The sequence below is a fragment of the Neovison vison genome, chromosome 3 (assembly GCF_020171115.1).
Source record: "Neovison vison isolate M4711 chromosome 3, ASM_NN_V1, whole genome shotgun sequence".
Lineage (NCBI taxonomy): Eukaryota > Metazoa > Chordata > Mammalia > Carnivora > Mustelidae > Neogale > Neogale vison.
The window spans coordinates 13,540,635-13,555,273 of record NC_058093.1 but is presented as its reverse complement, the minus strand read 5'-3'; the positions used below and the strand labels follow the sequence as shown (position 1 = coordinate 13,555,273).

Genomic DNA, 14,639 nt, shown 5'->3' with positions numbered 1-14,639 from the left:
CTTTACTATTTCTTGCAGGGCTGGTTTAGTGTTCATGAATTCCTTTAGTTTTGTTTATCTTAGAAACTCTTGATCTCTCCTATTCTGAATGAGAGCCTTGCTGGTTAAAATATCCCTGGATGTGTATTTTTCCCATTTAGCATGTTGAATATATTATGCCGGTCCTTTCTGACCTGCCAGGTCTCTGTTGACAAGTCTGCTGCCAGTTTTATGTGTCTACCCTTGCACGTTAAGGACTTCTTGTCTTGGTCTGCTTTCAGGATATTCTCTTTATCTTTATAATTTGCAAGTGTCACTATAATATGTTGTGGTGTTGATCTGTTTTTTCTTTTTATTTTGAGAGGAGTTCTCTGTAACTCTTGAACTTGAATGCCTGTTTGCATCTCTAGTTTAGGGAAGTTCTCAGCTATAATTTGTTCAGGGGACAAATTATAGCTGTTGGCCCCCTTTTGGCCCCCTTTCCTGCTCTTCTAGGACTCCTATAATATGGATATTATTTTGCCTTATGGAATTGCTGAATTCCCTAAGTCCACCTTCATGATCTAGTACTTTTCTTTCCCTCTTCTTTTCAGCTTCATTATTTTCCATATTATCTTCTACATCACTGATTAATTCTTCTGTTTCATTCATCCTCATTTTTATGACCTCCACTTAGGACTCCATCTTAGTTAAAGCATTTTTAATTTTGGCCTGACCACATTTTACCTCTTTTATCTCTACAGTGAGGGACTCTCTAGTGTCTTCTCTACTTTATGCAAGCCCAGATAGTATCTTTATACTTGTTGTTTTAAATTCTAGTTCAGACATACTACTTTTATATGTATTGATTAAATCCCTGGCAGGGAGAACTACCTCTTGTTCTTTCTTTTGGGGTGAATTTCTTAGTTTTGTCATTTTTTCTAGAAATGAAAGTAAGAGAGAAAAAGAAAAAAACAAAACCAATAGCAGCAACAACAGAAACTTCAGGAATGCTTCCAGTGTCTGCTCTATATACTCTGCTGTATATATTCTTTTCCACTGGTCCATCCTCTGTATATACTCTGCTGAATGCTTCCGGTGTCTGCTGTATATACTCTGCTGTATATATTCTTTTCCACTGGTCCGTCCTCTATCGAGTTCCTCCTTGCTTGTAGTAGGGAATGTTTGGACCCTTAACTAGGTGTGCTTTGATTTTTTTGTTAAGATAAGCCTAGAAAAGTAAAAGGGGGGGAAAAAACAGGTCCAAGACAAGAGAAAAGGAAAAAGAACAATGCAACGAACCAACAAAAAACTACAAACCTGATTCCAAAGAATAAGAAAGAAAGAAGGAAAAAAGAATAAAGAACAGAAAAAAAATAATAATCCTGATCTGAAAAATAAGAGAAGGAAACAAACAAACCAACAAATGAACAAAAATCATAAACCTAATACCAACAAAAAGATAGAGGAAAAAGGAAAAAAATACATAAAAGATAAAAAAATATAAAAAATGTAAAAATTTTAAAAAGAAAGAAAGAAAAACAATCCTTGCCCTATTTCCACAAGAAGCTGACACTGGAGCACTCTTTATCAGTAGACTTGGTACATGGTGGGGAGGGGGGCTGTGTTGGTCTTCTGAGGGAGAAGCCTGTTGAGCTGGCTCATAAGCTGACTTGCCGTGTAAAGATACCCTGGCCAGGGGTAGGGGCAGAGTTTAGTGTAGGGGACTCCAGCCTCCACTGGAGGTACTCTTTTGCTCTCTGAAGTCCTGCTGTGCTGGTAGGCTGGGGAGGGAGGTGTGGTAGAGGAGGAAGATGGCATCACCCTGCCCTCTTGTCCTGGGGGAAGGGAACTTCTGGCCACTTCTGTTCAGGAGGCCCTCATAGAAAAGCAAACAATCTCCGGTGTCCTGGGCTTTCATCAGATCCTTGCCTTTAACCAGTGTCTTCCTGAGGCCATTGGGGTGCCCGGCACACGGATCTCCTGTATAGTATCTCTAGACATTGGCTGGGATTCAGAACTCCAAGTTTTAAAGGGCCTGGCAAGGTGCAGACCCACTTCCTTCCCCCAGAGGAGAGCCTCGAGGCACACCCAGAACCACCCTGTCCAGGAAAAGCAGTTGTGCGCGGAGGATGGAGTCGATTGTGATGCACAGTAGAAAGCTGCAGCCAGATTATCTGCCATCTGCACACGACTCAGTCTCTTACTTTGTTCTGTCCCAGAAAAGCAGCGACACAGAGGCTTGAGTCTATTGTGGCAGACAGCGATAAGCAGTGATGAGGTTATCTTCAGTCTGTTCGTGTGTCCAGTCTCTGTTCAATTCTGTCCTAGAAAAGCAACTGCTCAGCATGCACATGGTGGTTTAAGTCTATAGTGGCTCACAGCAAAAAGCTGCTACGATGTTATCCGCCCTCTGCATGCACCTCTGTCCTTATTGCTGAGCACCACTCAATGGCTTCCAGCTGAGATTTTGTCCTTGGAAAGGCAAAATGCACCCTTCCAAACGTACTCCAGGAAGGGGTGTGATCTCTCCCGGTGCGACCCAAGGGATCTCTTCAGTGCTACTTATTGTGCAGTCCCTACCTGCTGTACTCTGTCTTGCTCCCTGACTTTGACTTTGCACTGAGAGAAGTTTCCCTTCCCTTTGCAGTCCCTTGACTTTCTACTCCCCTGGTTCATGGCTCCAAACCTCACATCTACCACATCTTCTCCCTCCAACTGTACAGATTGTTTTCTTAATCTTCAAACCATATTCCTAATTGTTCAAAATAGTTGGATGTTGATCTAGCTGTGTTTGAGGAACGACCCAAGCCTAGAGTCTCACTACTTTCTGCCATTTTAACTCCAGAAGACTATGTGTCTGTTTTTGTGCCCATGTCATACTGTTTTGATTACTGTGGCTTTGAAATCTGGAATTGTGATACTTCCATTTTTGTTTTTCTTTTTCATGATTGCTTTAGCTATTTGGGGTCTTTTGTGTTTCCATAAAATTTTGAAAATTGTTCTAGTTCTGTGGAAAATATATGTCAATAGACATTGCATTAAACCTGTAGATTGCTTTGGGTAGTGTGTACATGAGCAGGGAATAGCTTTCCTTTAGTTTGTGTTGTCTTCAACTTTTTTCATGAGTGTATTACAATTTTCAGAGTACAGGTCTTTCACCTCCTTGGTTAAGTTTATTCCTACATATTTAAAAAAATTTTTTGGTGCAGTTATAATTGGGACTGATTTCTTAAAGTCTCTTTCTGTGTTTTATTACTAGTGTCTAGAAATGCAGTAGATATCTGTACATTGATTTTGTATCCTTTGACCTCACTGAATTAATCTATCAGTTCCAGTAGTTTTTTGGTGGAGACTAGGGTTTTCTACATAGAGCGTCATGTCATTTGCAAATAGTGAAAGTTTTACCTTTACCTTATTCATTTGGATGCCTCTTACTTCTTTTTCTTTTGTGATTGCTGTGGCTAGGATGTCCAGACTATGTTGAACAAAAGTGGTGAGAGTGGACATCTGTGATTTTTTCCTGATATTAATGGAAAACCTCTCAGTTTTCTCCTGCTGAGTATGATATTAGCTGTGGGTTTTTCATAAATGGCTTTTATTATGTTGAGGTGTGTTTCCTTTAAACCTACTTTGCTGAGAGTTTTTTTTTTTTTTTAAATTGGATGTTGTATTTTGTCAAATGTGTTTTCTGGACTTACTGAAATGATCATATGGTTTTTATCCTTTCACTTGTTAATGTGATGTACCACATTGATTATTTTGTGAATATTAAACCACTCTTGCATCCCTGGAATAAATCCCACTTGCTTGTAGTGAATGACTTTTTAAATGTATTGTTGGATTCAGTTTGCTAACGTTTTGTTGAGGATTTTTACATCTGGGTTCTTCAGAGGAACTGGTTTTTAGTTCTCCTTTTTTGTAGTGTCTTTGCTTTTAGTATCAGGATTATGGTGGCCTCATAGAATGAATTTGGATGTTTTACTTGCTCTTTTGTTTTTTTGGAATAGCTTGAAAAAATACTTATTATTGTAAGGGTCTGCCCCTCCCAGAGGAACTTGCTTGTGGACCCTGAATGTAAGGGTGGGGCAGACTGAGTGGAGACATCCAATCAGTAAGCCGTATGTATATCCACTGGGAAAATTGGAATTCAATTGGCCACCTGTGTAGGGGCGGGGCTTAACCACCCCCATAAAGGTTACTCTGCCAGGCTGTCAAGAGGGGGGGCTGCTGCAGGAGAGCAGCGGCTGCTACAGGAGGGATGGAGTCCGCGGAGAGCGGTGAAGTCGGCGGAGAGCGGTGAAGTCGGCAGAGACCGGTGAAGCGCTGCGGAGAGCGGTGGAAGTCGGCGGAGAGCAGGGGAGTCAACGGTGAATAGAAGAGCTGTAACAGCTCTTGTAAGAGCTACAACCGCGTTTGCAGTCTCCAGCCTCCCGCCGGCCCCAAGCCGCCGCCTGCAGCCTCCGGCGGCGGCCCCGAGCGCCGCCGCCTCCAGCCTCCAGCTTCCGGCGGTCTAGCCTCCGGCGGCGGCCCCGAGCGCCGCCGCCTGCAGCCTGCAGCCTCCCGCGGCGGCCCCGAGCGCCCTGCAGCCTCCAGCTTCCGGCGGTCTAGCCTCCGGCGGCGGCCCCGAGCGCCGCCGCCTGCAGCCTCCAGCCTCCGGCGGCCCCGAGCGCCACCGCCTGCAGCTTCCAGCCTCCGGCGGCCCCGAGCGCCACTGCCTGCAGCCTCCAGCCTCCGGCGGCGGCCCCGAGCGCCGCCACCTGCCGCCTGCCGCCTCCAGCCTCTAGCAGCGGCCCAGCAGTCCAGTTGTCAGCGGTCCCTCGACGCCTGCGGTCCTGAGACATCTGCGGTCCAGTTGTCAGCGGTCCCTCGACGCCTGCGGTCCTGATGCCTACAGACCCTAGATTCCAGCAGTCGGTCCTGACACCTGCAGCCCCTAGATGCCAGCGGTCTGGAGGCGTGAGCAGCCCTGAGATGCCAACGGCCCCTAGACACCAGCAGCGTCGCTGCAAAATGCCTCGCCACCCCCGAACCACAAGTGGCCTTGTCCGCAGTGGTGGCTTCCTCTGGGTGGAAGCCTGGTCAGAGTAGCATCGTGGGGAGCAGAGTCTGTGTCATCTGGGTTGTCCTCCTTGTCATTGTTGCTTCTTCGTCATTGGGAGTGGCCTCATCCAGGAAATGGTCTTGTCCAGAACAGCCTCTTCTTGGGAGCAGCCTTGTCCGGGGAGCAACTTCATTGAGCAGTGGCCTTGTCTTAGGAGTGGCCTCTTCTTGGGAACGGCTCCAATCATGGAGCGGCCTCATCTGCGGAGCAGCAACGTCATCTAGAGCAGCCTCGTCCAGAGTGGCCTTCTTGGAAGTGACCTTGTTGGGTTCATCGTCACTGCCTTTTCGTAAGAGGTAGCTCTGACCGGTAGTTTGATTCCTGATGCTTGGCGCGAAATAAAGTTTTGCTTGACCTTCGCTTTGTATCAGTCTCGTTCCTTTGATCACGGACCCTAACAATTATCTCTTTAAATGTTTGTTATAATTCACCTTGAAGCTGTCTGGTTCTGGACTTATGTTCAGAGCCTTTTGATTATTGATTCAATTTCATTGCTGATAATTGGTCCATTCAAATGTTCTATTTCTTTCTGGTTCAGTTTTGGGTGGTTGTATGTTTCCAGGAATCTATCCATTTTCCATTTTTTCTAGGTTGCCCATTATTTGGCATATAATTTTTCATAATATTCTCTTACATTGTCCTCTCTTTCATCTTTCATTTCTGGTTTTGTTTGAGCCCTCCTTTTTTTTTTCTTGCTTGTTGTGTCTGGCCAAAGGTTTATCAATTTTGTTGACCATTTCTAAGAACCAGCTTCTTGTTTCATTGATTTTTTTTTTAGTTTAACTTGTTTCTTCTCTAATCTTTATTATTTCCTTTTTTCTACTGATTTCTTACTTTGTTTCCTCTTTTTCTATTTCTGGTAGGAGTAAGGTTGGGTTGTTTGTTTGAGATTTTTCTTCCTTCTTGAGGTAGGCTTGTATTGCTATAAACTTAGAACAGCTTTCCTGCATTCCAGAGGTTTTGGATTGTTGTATACCCATTTTCATTTGTCTTTGTGTATGTTTTGACTCCCTCTTTGAGTTCTTGGTTGACCCATTCATTGTTGAATAGCATGTTATTTAACCTCCATGTATTTTTGTTCTTTCCTGATTTTTTTCTTGTGGTTAATTTCTAGTTTCATTGTGTTGTGGTCTGAAAAGATGCATGGTATGACTTTAGTCTTTTTGAATTTGTTCTTACTTGATTTGTCACCTAACATGGTATCTATTCCAGAGAACATTTCATGTGCACTTGAAAGGAATGTGTGTTCTGCTGTTTTGGATAGCATGTTCTGTATATCTGTTATAACCATTTGGTCCAATGTGTCATTCAAATCCACTGTTACCTTGTTGATTTTCTGTTTGGATGATCTATTTTTTGAGACAAGTGGGGTGTTGATGTATTATTATTATTGTATTATTGTATTACCTCTCCTATTATTATATTACCATCAATTAATTTCTTATGTTTGTTGATAGGTACTTTATGTATTTGGATGTTAGGTGCATAAATATTTACAAATGTTACATCTTCTTGTTCCCTTTATGATTATGTAGTGTCCTGCATCTCTTGTTACAGTCTTTGTTTTAAGTCTTTTTTGTTTGGAGTCTATTAAGTATCATTGCCCTGGGTTTCTTTGCATCTTCATTTGTATGGTAAATGGTTTTCCATCCCTTCGCTTTCTTTTGTTTTGTTTTGTTTTTAAAGTAGGTTTTGTGCTCAGCCTGGACCCCAGTACAGGGCTTGAATGCACAATCCCGAAATCAGGATCTGAGCTGAGATCAAGAGTTGGATGTTTAACCAACTGAGCCACCCAGGCATCTCCATCCCTTCACTTTCAGTCTGCATGTGTCTTTAGGTCTGAAATGAATCTCTGGTATGCAGCATGTGTGTCTTGCTTTTATTATTCATTCTGTCATCCTATGTCTTTTGATTAGATAGGTTATTCTATATTCTAAGTAATTATTGATAGATATGTACTCCTTTCCATTTTGTTACTTGTTTTATGGTTATTTTAATAGTTCTTTCCTTTTATCTCTTACTTTCTTCTTTCATGGTTTGTTGGTTTTGTTTAGTTATAAACTTGGATTCCTTTTCTTTATTTTTTGTATATCTATTTCAGATTTTTGATTTGTGGTTATCATTAGGTTTATATATGACATCTTGTATGTATATGTAACCGTCTGTATTAAGTTGATATTGGCTTATATTTGAACCCATTCTGAAAGCACTAATTTTTTTTTCTTCTTCCAACCCCAACATTTTAGATATATACTGTCATTGTTTATTTTTATTTATTTTTCCATTGAGGTATTTTATTTGCACATATGTATTACATTCCTAGGAAAAGAATGCCAGGATTTTCCCTCCTGTGTGTTTTGTTTTGCTTCTTTATGGTCCATGATGTTAGCTGAGGTTGTCCGTACAATGAAACCAAACTGGTAGAATGAGAGCAAGTTATTCTGCCATTTTTCTAAATCTTTCCATTGTACATCAAGTATAGGGCTGATCATTCCATACTTGTTTAACCTGCCCATGAGGTTCACAACAATTTTCCCCACTCTGTGATCATCAGTGATTTCAAATTCACCAATGTAACCACACTTCATCATTCACAGTGAGAAACTGGATGATAACTTTGAAGCATGGACTGATAGGAACGCAGCGTTTGTCTCTCTTTTCAGCATTGTTAGTGCTCTTGAGAGTATCTTCCAGGACACTCATGTGCACCATTATGGTGGCGTGGAAAGATGGTGGAAAGAGGTTGGGAAGGATGAACACCTGGAGTTATGGGAAGTGGGTAGCCTATCACTATAGTGTCACTGTTTAAATCCTTTTATTTTATGAATCTCTTTGCCAGTTTTTATGGATATATTAATTTTATCACGTTTGTGCCTCCTACTTTTCTTACTTCTGTTTATGATCTCCCCCCCCTCAATCTCCTTTAACATTTCTTGTAAGACTGGTTTAGTGGTGGTGAATTTCTTTAACTTTTGTTCATCTGGGAACTCTCTCTCTCCTATTCTGAATGATAGCCTTGCAAAGTAGAGTACTCTTGGTAGCATATTTCTGTGTGTTCCTTTGTTTCAGCACTTTGAATATATCATGTTACTTTCATCTGGCCTGCAAAGTTTCTGCTGAAAATTTAGCTGGTAGACTTAAATGGTTTCCTTTGTATGTAACTGTTTTCTCGTGTTGCTTTTAAAATTCTTTCTTTATAATTACTTTTTGCCACTTTAATCACCTTGTGTTTTAGTAGGGACTTCCTTGGATTGATTTTGTTGGGGGCTTTCTGTGCCTTTTGGATCTGGGTATCTGTTTCCTTCTCCAAATTTGGGATGTTTTCGGCTATTATTTTTTCTTCGAATTTTTCATTCCTTTCTTTCTCTTTTCTCCTGTGATCTTTATAATGCAAACATTGTTACATTTGATGGGGTCACTGAGTTCCCTTAATCTATGCTCAGTTTGAGGGGCACTTGGGTCGCTCAGTTGCTTAAGTATCTGACTTCAACTCAGGTCATGATCTCAGGGTTCTGGGATTAAACTCTATGTTGGGCTCCCCACTCAGCTGGGAATCTGCTTCTCCCTATCTCTCTTCTTCTCCTCTTGCTGCTTGTGCTCCCTCTGTCTCTCTCTCAAATTAATAAATAAAACCTTTTAAAAAACCTATTCTTATTTTTTATTAATGTCTTTTTTTCCTCCTGTTCCATTGAATTGTTTTTCATTATTCTGTCTCCCAGCTCACTGATCTATTTCTCTGCTTCCTCTAGTCGACAATTTACTTTTTGTATTTTTAGTATATTTAAAAATTTAGTTATTGTGTTCTTCATCTCAGATTCATGCTTTTTTATGTTTTCTCTCTCTTTGTTGAAGTTCTCACTGATGTTCTCCTCTGTTTTCTCAAGTCCGGTGAGTATTTTTGTGACCATTACTTTAAATTCTTTATCAACCTATTAGTTATCTCTGTTTCCTTTGGTTCTCTTGCTTTTATTTTGTCCTGTTCTTTAACTTGGGGCATATGCCTCTGTTAGGTCATCTGTGTCTGTTTCTATGTGTTAGGAAAGCCGGCTACATCTGCTATTCAAGTAGTGGCCTTATGAAAAGGACCTGTAGTGCCCTGTAGTGCAGTGTCCCCTCTTCGCCAGAACCAGGTGCTTCAGGGGTATCTCTTAAGTGTGCTGTGTACTTTCTGTTGTGGTTGAGCTCTGTTTCCCTTCAGTACAGTCATCTTCAATGGCCTTGTTTGCTTGTTGTGGGAAAAGTTTAGTCCCTGTGCTACAGAGGGCCAGTCTGGGGTTACCTTGGGCTTGAGTTGGGTCAGACCAGATGCCTGCATTCATCTTGTTTGTTAGAACTGCAGTTGCAGTGAACTGCAGGATACTCTCCCTGCATTGCCCTTGGAAGGCTTTGTTGATGGGTAGGGCCTACAGTCAGACCAGATGTTTGCCCCCAGTTTCTCTGTTGGAGGTTGTAGTGACCCTGAACTACTGGGTTCCCTCTATGTGCTACCCTCTGTGAGGTTTTCGTTGGTGGTTGGGGCCAACAGTTGGATTATATGTCTGCCCTCAGCCTTGGGCCACAGATGTACTGGTGTGTGTGGTTATCTTCTCTCCCCAGGGTGGGAGTACCTTGGACTGGTGCTGGCCACTGGGCTGCTTGCACAATGCCATGTTTTGGCACTTACTTGGAGGGACTTCTGTCTAGTGGGGATAGTTGGATGTCATGAATCTGCAGGAGAAAATAGGGGTGTGGAGCACTATTAGAAAGTTAATGGAAACATATAAAGTGTTTAGGCTCCTTTCCACAAGTTTCAGTGACTCTAGACTGATGGGCAGGAGAAAGAAATGGTACCAGCCGGCTCCTTTGTTCTTAGATAGGTTTCACAAAGGATCCTTCCTGTGAAGACTCTGAGACCAGCAAAGAAATCTTCCTGTATACCTCTGGTGCCTCAGAAACTTCTGCTTCTGTGCTGTAACTTGGCAGGGTTTTTGTCATGCTGTCTTTTTAATGCCAAGGACCCAGTTTTCTATAGCCCTTTGGTTCTTGAAGAGCCAAGCCTGCTCATTTTTAATGTTCCTGGTGTTTAGCCCTACTGGTTTTAAAAAAACTTACAAAGTTAAGCCCCTTTAGTTTCAGAGTCAAATGTTATGGGGATCCATCTTCCCAGTGCAGGTCCCCCATGCCTGAGGTACCTAGTATGGGGTTTGCTTCTCCTCCTTCTCTATGCCTGCAGTGTCCCTCCCTCCTGCAGTGTCCCTCCGTCCTGCAGTCAGTCTTGAAGGTCAGTTTGGTTCCTGATGTGTCTCTCCCCTTCCTACCATTTTTTTGATGTAGCCTCCTCTCTACAATTAACTGTGGAGAGCTTGATCCGCCAGTCTTCCCTTCATTTTCTGGGTTAGTTACACTGATGTGGGTATTATCTAGATGTGTCTGTGGGACTGGGATCCTCCGATTCCACTATTTTCACTGGCATTTGACATTTTAAGTATTATGTGCCATATTGTGGACTTCCTTGGGTTTACATTGTTTGGGATTCTGTGTTTCTTGGATTTGGATGTCTATTTCCATCTCCAGGTTAGGGAAGTTTTCTGTTATTATTTCCTATAATAACTTTTTTTAATACCTTTCTCTCCTATTCTTTTGGGACTCCTATGTTTGTTCACTTCATGTTGTCCAAGAGATCTCTTAATCTGTTGTCAGTTTTTTTAAAAAGTTCTGTTTTCTTTTTACTGTTCAGCTTTTGTGCTTTCCATTACCTTTTCTTCTAGATCACTGATACATTCTAATCTATTGTCAACTCCCTCTAGTATGTTTTTCATTTCATTTATGGTAATTTTAACTCTGATTGGTTCTTTTCAATATTTTCTATCTCTGTATTGACAGACTACTGAGTTCCCTCTTTGTTCCACTCCAGTGAATAAGTTTACAATCGTTACTTAAATTCTTTAGCAGGCATACTGCTTATCTTTGTTTCATTTAGGTTTTTTTTTCCTGAAGTTTTTTTCTATTCTTTCTTTTGAAGTATATTTTTCTGTCTCCCAATTTTGCTTGACTTTCTGTGTTTGTTTGAAAGGATTAGGCAGAAAGACGACTTCTCCTAAACCTGAAGGAGTGTTTATGTGTATGGTATCCTCTGTGTAGACTGTGTGTACTTGGTGCCTGTTACTGGCTGGCTGGAGCTGTGGCAGCAGATGCAAGTTATTGGTTGAAATGGTGGCTTTTTATGGGAAGAAGAAGGAGGAGGAGGAGGAGGAGGAGGAGGAGAGAATGGAAGGGAAGAAGGGCAGGGGAGGGGAGGAGGGGAGGAGAGGAGAGGAGGAAGGGAAAATACCCCAAAAGAATTAAAAAACAAGGCAAATTTTAAAAATTCAAAAACTTAGAAAACTTAAAAATATAATTTTTAAATAAAATTTACACATGTAGCTTATTTTCTGTGCCCCAGCACCACAGAGGCTGGTGTAGTATTATAGACTCTAGGTTCACTGAGCTTATGAGCTCACTGTGAGCCAGATCCTGTTCTGGTCTGGGCTTCTAAGGTGGAAGGGGAGAGAGCATTTCCAGTTCATTTGCCTATTTAAACCCCGTTTTTTTTGTTTGTTTGTTTGTTTGTTTTGTTGTTGTTGTTATTTCCATGTCCCAGTGCATTTGGGGCTGGTGTGGTCTTGTGGATCCTGGGCTTGCTCAGCTTGCAAGCTTGCTGTGACAACTGAATCTCCCCATTATCATGTCTGAACACTGTTCTGGTCTAGGCTTTGTTGTCTCTTAGTTGCTGTATTAAACCGTAGGTTTTTGTTTGTTTGTTTGTTTTTGCGCAAGGATGGAGGAATCTGTTCCCAGTTCCTCAGTATTATCCCTTCCCGCTGCCATTCACAGTATCAGGTTGGGGGGCTCCCTTTGTTGCCACATCTCTGTTTCTCTTGCTCTTCTCCCACTTATCTATCTTTGATTTTCAATTAGCCTTCAGGTTTTCTTCAGGAGGAATTGTTCTATTAATAGGTATAATTTGGTATGTTCTGTGGAGGAAGTGAGTTCAGGGTCTTCCCGTATTACGGTCATGGACTGGAAGGTCTTAATTGTGTTTTATTTTTTTTTCTTGATTAAGTTAACTATTGGTTTGTGTATTTTATTGGGAATTGATATCTTAACAGTACTGAATCTTTCCATCTGTGAACATGTAATATTTGCCATGTATTTAGGTCTTTAATTGCACTCAGAAATGTTTTGTTGTGCAAGTCTTAATGTTTTTTTCTGTTAGGTTTATTATTTTATCATGCTTCTTCTGTTAAATTTACTACATTTCTTCTGTTAAATTTATTCCTAAGGCTCTTGTTATTTTGGTGCTATTTCATATATACTTGTTTTCATTGTTATTACATAGAAATACAAAAGATTTTTTTTTTTGCGTTTTGTTCTTGTATCCTGATATTTCATTGAACTTATTTACTAGTTCTAGTAATTTCTTTTGGTGTGTGTGGATTTCTTTAGGCTTTCTATATATGAGATTGTAATGCCTCTATATAAAGAGCAATTTTACTACTTTCTTTCAAATGTGGATGCTTTTTGTTTCTTTTTCTTGTCTGACTGCTCTGGATATAACCTAAGTACAATGCTGATTAGCATTAGTAGGAGTGAATACTTGCCTTACCAACCATAGGGGAAAAGCATTTAGTCTTTTATCATGGAGTGTGATGTTAGGTAAGTTCCTTTGTATTTCTAGTCTGTATAGAGTTTTTATTAAGAATGAATTTTAGATCTTATCAAATATGTTTTCTGCATCTCTTGAAATGAAATCATGTGATTTTTGTTCTTTATTGGACATGTTTATTAATATGGCTTATTACATTAATTAATATTCAGATGGAAAAATCCCACTTTGTCATGGTGTATGGTCCTCTTTATATGTTGCTGGATTTGGTTTACTCATATTTTGTTGAGGATTTTTGCCTCATTCTTGAGGGATTTTGACCTATTGTTTTCTCTTCTTGCATTATCTGTCTGGCTTTGGTATGAACATAATTTTGACCTCATAAAATATCTTGGGGAGTGTTCCTTCCTCTTCCTCCCCACACTCCCTCTTTTTTTCCCTGAGTTTGTGAAGTATTGTTATAATTTTTTCAAGTGTTTGGTAGAATTTACCAGTGAAAGAGTCTGGGCCTGAGTTTTTCTTTTTAGGAAGTTTTAGTTACTAATTCAATTTCTTGTTATAGGTCTTTTCAGATATTCTTTTTTCTTGAGTCGGTTTTGGTAATTTGTGTCTTTCTAGAAATTTTTCCATTTCACCTAAATTGTCTGATTTGTTAGCATAAAATTATTTATAGCTGTAGTAGTTTATATGCCTTAAATGACAATGAGATTTGGAGATAAGATGAACTTTAGGATTTTGAGTTGGGGAGATCATCCTGGATTATCTGAGTTAGGCCCTCAAAGTAATCACAAATGCCTTTATAAGAGAGAGGTAGAGGGGTGCCTGGGTGACTCAGTCAGTTAAAATCTGCTTTTGGCCCAGGGCATGCTCCTGGGGTCCTGGGATCAAACCTCGCATTGGACTCCCTGAAACAGGGAGCCTGCTTCTCCTTCTGCTCCTCCCTCTGCTCAAGCATTCTTTCTGTCTCTGTCTCTGTCTCTCTCTCTCTGTCAATTAAGTAAGTAAAATCTTTTAAAATAGAGAGGTAGAGGTGTGCTGTTGAAGACATATCTAGTAATGGAATTTCTGGGTCATAATTATATATATACTCAAATTCAATACATAATACTAAACAGTTTTTCAAAGAAGCTAGACCAATTTATATTCTTACTGGCAGTGTATTAAAATTGTAGTGACCCCACATCCTTGCCACTTGATATTGTTGGTGTCTCTATTTTTAACTCTCTGGGAAATATGTTAGTTCTATCTTTTTTTTTTAAATTTATTTTTTATTTATTTTCAGCATAACAGTATGATTATTTCTGCACCACACCCAGTGCTCCATGCAAGCCGTGCCCTCTATAATACCCACCATCTGGAACCCCAACCTCCCACCCCCCGGCCGCCACTTCAAACCCCTCAGATTGTTTTTCAGAGTCCATAGTCTCTCATGGTTCACCTCCCCTTCCAATTTCCCCTAACTCCCTTCTCCTCTCTAACTCCCCATGTCCTCCATGCTATTTGTTATGCTCCACAAATAAGTGAAACCATATGATAATTGACTCTCTCTGCTTGACTGATTTCCCTCAGCATAATCTCTTCCAGTCCTGTCCATGTTGCTACAAAAGTTGGGTATTCGTCCTTTCTGATGGAGGCATAATACTCCATAGTGTATATGGCCCACATCTTCCTTATCCATTCGTCCGTTGAAGGGCATCTTGGTTCTTTCCACAGTTTGGCAACCGTGGCCATTGCTGCTTTAAACATTGGGGTACAGATGGCCCTTCTTTTCACTACATCTGTGTCTTTGGGGTAAATACCCAGTAGTGCAATTGCAGCGTCATAGGGAAGTTCTATTTTTAATTTCTTGAGGAATCTCCACACTATTCTCCAAAGAGGCTGCACCAACTTGCATTCCCACCAACAGTGGAAGAGGGTTCCCCTTTCTCCACATCCCCTCCAACACATGTTGTT

The 14,639-nt window shown here is 40.9% G+C and overlaps 1 protein-coding gene and 1 pseudogene across 1 annotated transcript in view; one reads left to right on the top strand and one right to left on the bottom strand.

The window, feature by feature from the left end:
* Window positions 1-14,639, top strand: part of C2CD6 (C2 calcium dependent domain containing 6) — a 137,132-nt gene that overhangs the window by 17,382 nt on the left and 105,111 nt on the right. The gene's annotated exons all lie outside the window — the stretch shown is intronic.
* On the bottom strand, window positions 7,382-7,774 carry LOC122902067 (annotated as a pseudogene).